The sequence below is a fragment of the Procambarus clarkii genome, chromosome 4, assembly GCF_040958095.1.
Source record: "Procambarus clarkii isolate CNS0578487 chromosome 4, FALCON_Pclarkii_2.0, whole genome shotgun sequence".
NCBI classification, from domain to species: Eukaryota; Metazoa; Arthropoda; class Malacostraca; order Decapoda; family Cambaridae; genus Procambarus; species Procambarus clarkii.
In genome coordinates, this window is record NC_091153.1 from 35268328 (window position 1) to 35280970 (window position 12643).

General features: G+C 40.3%; 1 protein-coding gene across 1 annotated transcript in view; it reads left to right on the top strand.

Annotated features, from left to right (window-relative positions):
* The window catches only part of LOC138369791 (C-type lectin 1-like), a 35561-nt gene that overhangs the window by 1612 nt on the left and 21306 nt on the right, over window positions 1–12643 (top strand). The window lies entirely within an intron of this gene.

A 12643-nucleotide genomic window follows, 5' to 3' on the forward strand; every position in this document is an offset into this window, starting at 1 on the left:
CCAGTATAGGTCATCAATGAATATTACACTTTAAGTCTCACATCAACAAATTCATTTGTTTCCCGGCTAGAAGCTGAACTTCTGCCACTAATTCGTAATTATTATTATTGAACAAAGAAATCACATTAACGTGTTGTATCAATGAGAAGATCAGTAGACGTCATGAGGAAGATTCCCTGGGAGTACCCAGCGCCTAGGTTCGAATCCTCTTAATGACTCCTGTTGATTTATTATTATTATTATTAGTATTATTATTACTATTATTATTATTATTATTATTATTCCGACATTTCTTGTCCTTTTAGTTAATCATAATAATTATTGGGTACCACTTTAGTGTGTGGTCTTCCTGGCCATTTACACTGTGGTGTACGGTCTACCTGACCATTTACACTTTATAGTGCATGGTCAACCTGGCAATTTACACTGGAGTGTATGGTCTTCCTGGCCATTTACACTGTAGTGTACAGTCTACCTGACCATTTACACTTTATAGTGCATGGTCAACCTGGCCATTTACACTGTAGTGTACAGTCTACCTGACCATTTACACTTTATAGTGCATGGTCAACCTGGCCATTTACACTGTAGTGTACAGTCTACCTGACCATTTACACTTTATAGTGCATGGTCAACCTGGCCATTTACACTGGAGTGTAAAGTCTACCTGGCCATTTGCACTGTAGTGTATGGTCTACCAGGCCATTTACACAGGAGTGTATGGTCTACCAGGGCATTTACACTGAAGTGTATGGTCTACCAGGCCATTTACACTGAAGTGTATGGTCTACCAGGCCATTTACACTGAAGTGTATGGTCTACCAGGCCATTTACACTGAAGTGTATGGTCTACCAGGCCATTTACACTGGAGTGTATGGTCTACCAGGAAATTTATACTGTAGTGTACGGTCTACCAGGCCATTTAAACTGTAGTGTACGGTCTACCTGGTCATTTACACTGTGGTGTACGGTTTACCAGGCCATTCACACTGTAGTGTACGGTCTACCAGCCATTTACCCATAAACTGTGTTTGATAAAGTTTTGGGTCAATCAGGAACAACTAAATATTAAACACAAACTCACGGGGTTATCTATTGAAATTCTTTGAGAACAAATATCTATATATATATATATATATCTGGGAAAGAACAAATCCACATTTGTTCATTTGATGCATCATGCTATTGTGATTTCTGTGTGTAATCTGGGGAAGATAAATTCATATTTGAGAAATGCGTGAGAGAAACTTCACTCATGGCTCCTAATTGTTCAGCTGAATCCAACATTTGTGTTGGTGTCTTACCTTTCTGAAGACCTTGTAATAATGCAATGACATTAGCATTCTGAATATTTAAATTATGATATACGAGGGCACAATACTCAAACTGAGCATCTAAGACGATGCTCACAATTCCCAAAATATTATCTTTCAATAATTACAACACCTGCACCGCAAACGTACAGTATTAAGCATAAGAATATAAAAAGGAAGGTAGCTGCAGAAGGCCTATTGACCCATATGAGGCAGCTCCTATTTATATCCACCCAATCTCAATCATACATAAGTCTAATCTACGCTTGAAACAGTCAAGGTATCCTACTTTTATTATAAGAAGAACATAAGAATAAAGTTAATTGCAGAAGGCCTACTGGCCCATACGAGGCAGCTTATATTCATAACCATCCAATCCCTCTCATATACATGTTCAACCCACCCTTGAAACAATAAAGGGGACCCACCTCCACCACGTTACGCGGTAATTGGTTCCACAAAGCAACAACCCTGTTACCGAACCAGTATTTACCCCAGGTCTTTCCTAAATCTAAACTTATCCAATTTATACCCTTTGTTTCATGTTCTGTCTTGGGTTGATACTTTTAATACCTATTAATATCCCCTTTGTTGTTTCTATTTATCCACTTGTAAACCTATTTCATGTCATCCCTAAATCTTCGCCATTCCAGTGAATACAATTTAGGCTTTGTTAATCTTTCTTCATATGACATGTTACTAATTTGGGGGATTAACTTTGTCATCCTACACTGGATGTGTTCAGGTGAATTTATATTCATTGTATAGTACAGCGACCAAAATTGAACTGCATTATCTAAAAGGGGCCGAACCAGAGTAGGATATAGCTGAAGAACAACACCAGGTATCTTGTTACTAATGCTTCGATTAAAAAATCCCAGTGTCCTATTTACCTAATTACGAACATTAATGCGTTGATTTTTTGGTTTTAAATTCTTACTAATCATAACTCCCAGATCCCTTTCCCAATCTGAATTCACAGTCTCAACACCTTCTAGCTCGTATCTAATAACTCTATTATTATTTCCTTGCCTCTAAACCCTACATTTGTCAGCATTAAACTGCATCTGTCAATCTTTTGACCATTTCAAAACCCTATTTAGATCGTCTTGAAGTAATAGTGAGACTTTTTCCGTGTTTATTTCCCTCTCGATTTTTGTATCATCAGCAAATTTGCAAATATTACTGCTCAAACCTGAATCTAAATCATTTATATATATTATAGACTAGCTGTACCCGGCCACAGCAACCTTCCCCTCTCTCCCAGTCCTCCCCACCATTTCCCCCCTCCCTCGTCGCCTCATTTGCTCAACCATTCCTCACTCCCTCGTCCCTTTTTCTTCCCTTCATCCTCCACTTCAGCATGCCCTCGTCCTCCTAACCATTCCCCACTCCACCATCCCCTCGTCCTCCCCCACTATCTCCCACTCCCCATTCCCCTCGTCCTCCCTACCATTCCCCCACTTCCCTATCCCCTTGTCCTCCCAACCATTCTCCATTCCCCTCGTCCTCACCATCCCCAACTCCTCTGTCCCCTCGTCCTCCCCCACCATTACCCCCTCCCCCACCATTACCCCCTCCCCTGTCCCCTCGTCCTCCCCTCGATCCCCCACTCCCGTCCCCTCATCCTTCCCACCATTCCCCACTCCCTCGTCTGATGTTCAAATGATCTGATGTTCCCATCAGAAAATTGGGAACATCAAATGATCTGGGGCTAGATTTCACGAAGTTACCCAAACACTTACGAACCTATACATCTTTTCTCAATCTTTGGCAGCTTTGTTTACATTTACTAGACCGTTAATGAGCTTCGAAGCACCAGGAGGCTGTTTATAACAATAACACCAGTTGACTGGCAAGTTTTCATGCTGGTAAATTGTTTAATAAATGTAACCAAAGCCATGAAAGATTGAGGAACGATGTACACGTTCCTAAGTACTTGCGTAACTGCATCGTGAATCTGGCCCCAGATGTTCCCATCACTGAAATATAAGAAAAACAGTTCAAAAATGAAAAGAAAAATAATCAAAAAATATACAAAATAAACTATACTGACAAAATGAATGGTATGGTAAACAACACAGCTCAATTCCAAGGCAATGTCACACAAAATAATTAAATCAAAATTAAAATAAATTAAAATTTATGAAAATTCAATTTATCAATGAAATCGGAAACATTGAAATTTAATCGTAACATATTTTATATAACATGTGATGGTCTTATGTGCACAAGATGGCGCTGTTTTTAAAAAAAACGCATGTTTTTACCTGTCACAAAGGTGGCATCTATATAGTAGGTATATAAAAAGACGCGTCTATTCAAATGCAACGTTGTGTCATAATTTTAAAGCAATCGGTAAAGAACTTTCGGAGATTACAGCGTGTGTTGCTCTTACGTCCAACAGATGGAGCTGTTTTTCAAACAAAGCATGTATTTTCCTGTCACAGGTGAGGCAGATATATAAAAGGACACACCAATTCGAATGCAACATTGTGTCAAAATTTCCAAGCAATCAGTAAAGAGGTTTCGAAAATTTCCCTCACATGAAAACACAGTTTTTCAGAAAAAAAACATGTTTTTTTACCGTCACAGACGTGATATCTATATAGTATGTATATAAAAATCTGCTCGGATGGGAATGGAACGTTGCCTGAAAATTTCAAAGGAATCTGTGAAGAACTTTCGGAGATTATCGGTTATGCACAAACGAGCATTTCCATTTTTATTTATATAGTTAACAGAGGTCCCAGGACATAGCCTTGAGGCACTCCACCTACAACATTTTCCCACTCTTGACTTAACCCCATTTACACTAACTCCCTGTTTCCTTTGGTAGAGCCATGCCCTAATCCAACTTAATATAGCACCCCCAATACCATGAGCCTGTATATTTTTAATCAGTCTTTCATGTGGCACTGTATCAAAAGCTTTACTAAAGTCAAGGTATACAACATCGCAAACCTTACCAATATCAATTGCCTCAATTATGCTGGAATAAAATGATAGCAAATTTGTTGAACTTGAACGGCCATTTGTAAAACCATGTTGTGAACCATTTATTATTCCTGTTTTCAATTTGAAGACGAATGGTATTTGCAATTATCGATTCAAGTAACTTTCCTACAATAGACGTTAAGCTAATTGGCTTATAGTTAGAAACAAGTGATCTATCTCCTTTCTAAAAAATTAGTACCACATTAGCAACTTTCCACGACTCTGGCACTCAGCCTGACTCTATTGATTTATTAAATATGGTAGACAATGGATCGCAAAGCTCCTCTTTGTCCTCTTTAAGCACCTTGGCAAACACTTCGTCCGGTCCTGGGGGATTTGTTTGGTTTGAGTTTCACCATTTGTTTGATAACATCATCCCTGATAACTGTTAAACTAGTCAACCTGTCCTCATCCCCACCCACATATAATTGTTTGGCTGAAGGCATAGAGTTAAATTTCTCTTTAGTGAAAACAGAAATAAAATATTTATTAAAAATATTACTCATCTCTTCGTCTTTATCCGTTATCTGACCTGTCTCAGTTTTTAATGGACCTATCCATTCCCTAATCTTTGTTCGATATAACTGAAAAAACTTTAGGATTTGCCTTTCCTTGCCCTGCTATACGAACTTCTTAGTTTCTTTTTGCCCTCCTTATTTCTTTTTTAACATTATTAACCAGTCGGAAGAATTCTTGTTGTAAACTGACTTCTCCATTCTTAATCCTTCTGTACCAAGCTCTCTTTCTACCTATAAGGTTCTTCAGATCCTTTGCTATCCATTTCGGTCAATAGTATTCGATGTATTCAATTTATATGGTATACTACGTTCCTGTACTTTACTTAGAACATTTTTAAATAAGTTATATTTTGAATCCACATCGAAATCCCTTTTTATATCACCCATCGCTGGGTTCACGTCTCGCTCCAAGACCAGCCCATCCCCAGATGCCCAACACGTTCAAATCTATTTGACCCCCAAATTTTCCTAATCTATTAAAATCCGTTTTTCGAGAATCTTGCACGTTAACAGAATTTTCTCTTACAGATCTATTTCATTTTATGCTAAATATGATTTCTTTGTGATCACAGTTCCCTAGTTCACTCCATATTTCGATGTCATTAATTTGTGTTTCCCTGTTAGTTAACACTAAATCTAAAATATTATTTTCCCATGTTGGTTCCTTAACATGTTGCGTAAGAAAGCAATCGTCAAATAATTCTAGAAAATCTTTTGCTTCGTTATTTCCTGTTCTGTAAATCGAGTCTACTAAAATTAAAGTCATCCCATGACTCAAATACTGTTAGACCTGGATGCTCTAGATATTTCATCCCATAGATGCTTTGCTTCCATTCTGTCTAAATTTAGTGGCCCTGTATATAACTCCTATTATAAGATTATTTGCTTTTTTGTTTAATTCTAGCCAAATAGTTTCTGTGTGTGGTTCAGTTTTGATTTCCTCTTTGAGACTACATTTCAAATTTTCCCTAACATATGTGGCTACTCCCCCTCCTCGTCTAATATATCTATCTGTGTAAAAGAGTTTAAATACATTTATTTGATATTCAGCTAATAGTTCTCTATTTTCTACATTCATCCACGTTTCGGTAAGTGAAATAATATCTATTTTTTCAGTGCATACAAGAGCATTTAAATCGTTTATTTTGTTTCTAAGACTCCTACTGTTCATGTAATACACCTTAAGTGTATTGTTATTTTGAGGCCCCACTCTTCCCTGATCATTTTGCCAATTTGTTTCTCCCACAAACACATACTTTTATTACACACAGAAATCCCAATAGCGTGATGCATCAAATGAACAAATCCACAATGGCCGTGACGAGGATTCGAACCTACGTCCGAGATCATCCCAGACGCTACCATTATCGACTGAGCTACGACATCGTCAAAGAGTTAAAACCGAAGTTCTACTGAACGTGCTGGATCCTGCAGCCTCTCCGAGGCACAAAGCAAGGTTTTACACAACTCCCCCATGCACTCGAGCTATTTCAATAGGCCGTTCTATCTCTTCGCCCCTACTTCATTACACACGGAAATCACAATAGCGTGATGTATCATATGAACAAATCCACAAGGAGCGTGACGAGGATTCGAACCTACGTCAGAGATGTAGATGATCTCGGGATATCTGGGACGATCTCGGACGTAGGTTTGAATCCTTGTCACGGCCCATTTGGATTTGTACATACTTTTATTACCTCCTTTCTCCATATCAATTCCCATACCACTATCTACTAACATTTTAAACCCAAACAAACCCCTCCCACTATAGGTTCCAACGAGTTAAAAAATTAACAACCCCATCTCTACATAAATGCACCCCATCTTGAGCAGACATGTGTATTTCTTCCATCGAAGTGTTCGCAGTTATCTATGAATGATATTGCATTTGATTTGCAATATTTATGCAGTCGGCAATTGACACCAAGTGCCCTTGACAACCATTCATTTCCAACTCCCTTTCTTGAAAGAATGCCACATATGATCGGGATTGCTTGCTACTAACTAGTTATATGGTTATCTTAAACCTCTGTATCAGTTCCTCACTCTTAACTCGTTCAACATCATTTCCACCTGCACTGATACAACTAATGGGTTTGTTCCCAATTTCCATCCACAATATCGTCCATGTTGTTAACAATATCACCAATTCCTTCTCCCGGATCGGAAACCCTCAACATGTTCCACCTTATCTCTGGCACAAAAAGCTCTATCTAGATACCTTACCTTAGAATCTTCAACAACCAAAATTTGCTTAGGTACTTCCTTTACTCTGTGAGCACCTTGAGGGACCTGCACTCCATTCGTTGTCTTGACTTTCGAGGGACTACCATCTCCACACAGCATTCGTCTTCCAGCACGGTGAATGGGTTGGGAGTCTTTATGGTAGGGGCCTCGTAGCCTGGTGGATAGCGCGCAGGTCTCGTAATTCTGTGGCGCGGGTTCGATTCCCGCACGAGGCAGAAACAAATGGGCAAAGTTTCTTTCACCCTGAATGCCCCTGTTACCTAGCAGTAAATAGGTACCTGGGAGTTAGTCAGCTGTCACGGGCTGCTTCCTGGGGGTGGAGGCCTGGTCGAGGACCGGGCCGCGGGGACACTAAAGCCCCGAAATCATCTCAAGATAACCTCAAGATAGGCGGCTTTGTCAAGTATTCATAAGACTCCTGTCCTTTACGACATTCCAGGACGATAACTTTCTACTGTTGCGTTCTTCATTTGCTTCTTCTTGACGGTGTTTCGTCTGTCTTAGCTCCTTCATCTAACAGCTCCTCCCGCAGGGATTCCATCTCTGCCCTCAGAGCTCCACATAGCTCCCTCACTAGCACCAGTTCACTCACTACAACTTCCATTTTCAGTCATTTTGTGTGGATTCTCACACCAAACTTGATTTGATTTGCTTTATATGAATCAGGTTCGAATCCCAGAAGCAGTATTTCAATAAAGTATCCTAGAATGGTTGCAGAATATTAGTGGGCAATAATATGGAAGGTATTGACATAAATCCCATTCTCTTATCAAAAATAACAATTTATTTATAAAAGAACTACGACCATCACAATACCAAAGTTGACTTTACGTTAATGTCTTTCAGTGGCACATTAATGACAGCTAATCACAGCCAGTATAGCAAGGAGCCCTCCACTTTGCCGCTCGGCTGAACTGAACTAACTTAACACACGGAGTGCTCACTTAGGATGCAAATTGAAATCAAAATACTTACAGCACTGCAATATAAATCAATAACCATAACTTGCAATTAAACTCTTCCAGCACCCGACCGGCTCCTTCCAGGGAGCCGGTCGGCCGAGCGGACAGCACGCTGGATTTGAGATCCTGGGTTCGATCCCAGGCGCCGGCGAGAAACAATGGGCAGAGTTTCTTTCACCCTATGCCCCTGTTACTTAGCAGTAAAATAGGTACCTGGGTGTTAGTCAGCTGTCACGGGCTGCTTCCTGGGGGTGGAGGCCTGGTCGAGGACCGGGCCGCGGGGACACTAAAGCCCCGAAATCATCTCAAGATAACCTCAAGATAACCCTGCAATGATATCACAATGACTAGGTTAATTGACTGTCAACACCAGTCAGCAACAATTAGTTTACGTTAGACCAAGCACTTGTTTCCTACTGACAAGTCAATTGTCTACACAATTAGGTGCTAATGCTTAATTACACAAACACTTGACCAGTCAATCATTCAGTGAGTAATTACCTTAATTACTGTAAATCAGACAACTAATTAATCAAAACAACTTACATTAGACGCTACTGTCACCCACTCGACATCTTTCTTGCACAAGTCTCTGTAAACTTCACTTTCATGAATGTTAATTACCCATAATTAACTTGAGCAATTAATTAGCTCTCCCACGGACAGATAATTCATTGGGATCGAATTTTGCTAACACACTGACGTCGCCTACGATTCTTAGTCAACCACTCAATCACTGTGTAAATTCACTTTGAATGAAGGATGAAGTAATTACCCATAATTAACTTGAGTGATTGAGTAACTGTCCAAACAGACAAATAATCAGTCCTAAATGAATCTCGATAAACTCAATACTGTCGCAAAACGACAGTTCCTCATCAGTGAAATGTGTATTCCCCTGGTGACGTTAATTACCGTAATTAACTCTCACTGAATGCTTAATTAGCTAATTAAAGATTATACCATGGCCTTGTCGCGCAGACAAGCAACACAATACACAGATCACCCCTTGCAACACTCTGCAGTCTGATCACATAGTACACCTTGCAACACTCTGCAGTCTGATCACACAGTACACCTTGCAACACTCTGCAGTCTGATCACACAGTACACCTTGCAACACTCTGCAGTCAGATCACACAGTACACCTTGCAACACTCTGCAGTCTGATCACACAGTACACCTTGCAACACTCTGCAGTCTGATCACATAGTACACCTTGCAACACTCTGCAGTCTGATCACACAGTACACCTTGCAACACTCTGCAGTCTGATCACACAGTACACCTTGCAACACTCTGCAGTCAGATCACACAGTACACCTTGCAACACTCTGCAGTCTGATCACACAGTACACCTTGCAACACTCTGCAGTCTGATCACATAGTACACCTTGCAACACTCTGCAGTCAGATCACACAGTAAACCTTGCAACACTCTGCAGTCTGATCACACAGTACACCTTGCAGCACTCTGCAGTCAGATCACACAGTACACCTTGCAGCACTCTGCAGTCTGATCACACAGTAAACCTTGCAACACTCGACAATGATATCACACACTCAGTCAATAAATATATATTCACTGCCCCAAAATCACACTACGCACCAACATAAATTACCGATCCAACACGGAATTTACCACACACATGACCATATACATTACCAATTCCACACGGAAATGTCCATACCAATCCCATACGGTACTCACTACACACAGCCATCTGTACTCCAGAACCCACACGGTACTGGCCATACACAACCATTTGCACTACAGATCCCACATGGTACTGACTACACACAGCCATCTCCAGTACCGATCCCACAAGGTACTGGCTATACACACCCATCTACATTACCGATCCCACAAGGTACTGGCTATACACACCCATCTACATTACCGATCCCACACGGTACTGACTACACACAACCATCTACGTTACCGATCCCACACGGTACTGGCCATACACAGCCATCTCCAGTACCGATCCCACAAGGTACTGGCTATACACACCCATCTACATTACCGATCCCACACGGTACTGGCTATACACACCCATCTACATTACCGATCCCACACGGTACTGGCTATACACACCCATCTACATTACCGATCCCACACGGTACTGGCTATACACACCCAACGACATTACCGATCCCACACGGTACTGACTACACAGCAATTCCAATAACTCTCAGAACTTTAGAAACATCACCACTCACTTTGTATTAAAATTACACTGGAAAAATACAGTAATACACTGCACTAGGAAATCTCCCAGTAGTAACTACCGACACAGTTACACTATTGTTGTCACTGCCGGGACTGGTTTCCTTCTGAAATTATATCCCTTGTGGACATGGGACAATAAAGCACGATATATATATATATATATATATATATATATATATATATATATATATATATATATATATATATATATATATATATATATATATATATATATATATATATAACTGAAAACTCACACCCCAGAAGTGACTCGAACCCATACTCCCAGGAGCAACGCAACTGGTATGTACAAGACGCCTTAATCCACTTGACCATCACGACCGGACATAATGAGGTGATAGCCGAGGCTATTTGAACCACCCCACCGCCGGCACTCGGATAGTAATCTTGGGCATAGCATTTTACCAAATCACCTCATTCTTTGGGGCACACGTGAGGAACACAAAAGAGGGGACCATTCAGGCTTCATTCATTGTCCTGGGGACCATTCAGGCTTGTTCGCATATATATATATATATATATATATATATATATATATATATATATATATATATATATCGTACCTAGTAGCCAGAATGCACTTCTCGGCCTACTATGCAAGGCCCGATTTGTCTAATAAGCCAAGTTAAACCTGAATTAATATATTTTCTCTAATTTTTTTCTTATGAAATGATAAAGCTACCCATTTCATTATGCATGGTCAATTTTTTTTATTGGAGTTAAAATTAACGAAGATATATGACCGAACCTAACCAACCCTACCTAACCTAACCTAACCTATCTTTATAGGTTAGGTTAGGTAGCCGAAAAAGTTAGGTTAGGTAGTCGAAAAACAGTTAATTCATGAAAACTTGGCTTATTAGGCAAATCGGGCCTTGCATAGTAGGCTGAGAAGTGCGTTCTGGCTACTAGTTATGACATATTTATATATATATAAATATATATTATTAAATATGACCGAAAAAGTAAGATTAATAATTCTAACACTAATTTTCTCGATCTTTCTTACGTTTCTTTTCACTTTTGATGGTAATTCAAAAATCAATTCTCCAAAATTCATTTTTATTTCTAGTCTGACGCGACACTTGAGCGCGTCAGACTAGAAATGCGCCTTGCGCCTTCAGCCTGAAGTCTCCAAAGGAATTTGTTGACTTACTGCGGGGAACACGGGCCACAGGGATAAGAGCCTCGTTGGACGTAGAATCACTGTTTACCAACATACCTGTGGATGAAACAATCAGGATGATAGCCGACAGAGTGTATCGCGATCCGGCCTGTACTCCTCTTGACATACCAGAAAACATTCTAAGGAAACTACTCCAAGCTTGTACTAAAGAGGCACCCTTCTTGAGCACGGATGGACACATGTATAAGCAAGTAGATGGGGTCGCCATGGGTTCTCTCCTAGGTGTCCTGTTTGCAAACTTCTACATGGGTACCATCGAGCAAAAAGTCTTAGTCGACATGAACTTGAAACCGGCCATATACTGCAGGTATGTTGACGACATTTTTACACAGGTACCTGATGTCACACATCTGCAGGAGCTGAAGGAGGCATTTGAGCAGAATTCTGTGTTGCGTTTCACTTACGAGATGGAGAAGAATGGGAAGCTGCCTTTTCTAGATGTAACAGACATGGAAAGAAGCGGAGTTTTCCACACTGCAGTCTACACTAAGGAAACAAACATAGGAATGTGCCTGAATGCCAACAGTGACTTCCCAGACAGGTACAAGAGGAGTGTTGTTAACGCTTATGTCGACCGTGCACTCAGCCACAGCTCAGAATGGAAGAAAGTCGACGAAGAACTCTGTAGGGTAAAGCAGGTCTTAGTCAACAACGGCTTCTCCAATGGTTTCGTGAAAGACATCATAAGAAGGAAAGGGAAACGCCATGCAACCTCTGAAGAGACAACTAACACAACACCTATACCCCCTATTAGACTATTTTACAGGAACTTATTTTCCACAGCCCACAAAACGGAGGAAAGGGTCCTGAAAGATATTGTTAGTATGAACGTTATCCCTACAGACAAAAAATCAGAAGATACAACTGACAATTTACTATAAAACCAAAAAAACGGCCAGCCTACTCATGAGAAATTCCCCAGACACAAAGCAGAACGCTTTAAAAGAGACCAACGTCGTCTATGCCTACAAATGCCCTCTTGAGGACTGTAAGCCTAAAAAAAAACAGAATATAGGCAAGACAACAACATCTCTTTCCAGGCGTTTAACGATGCATAAGCAACAGGGCTCCATTAAGGAACATATAATCTCTTCCCACAACCAAACCATCACCAGAGAAATCTTAGCAAACAACACAGAAATCATCGATAGATACAGCGATA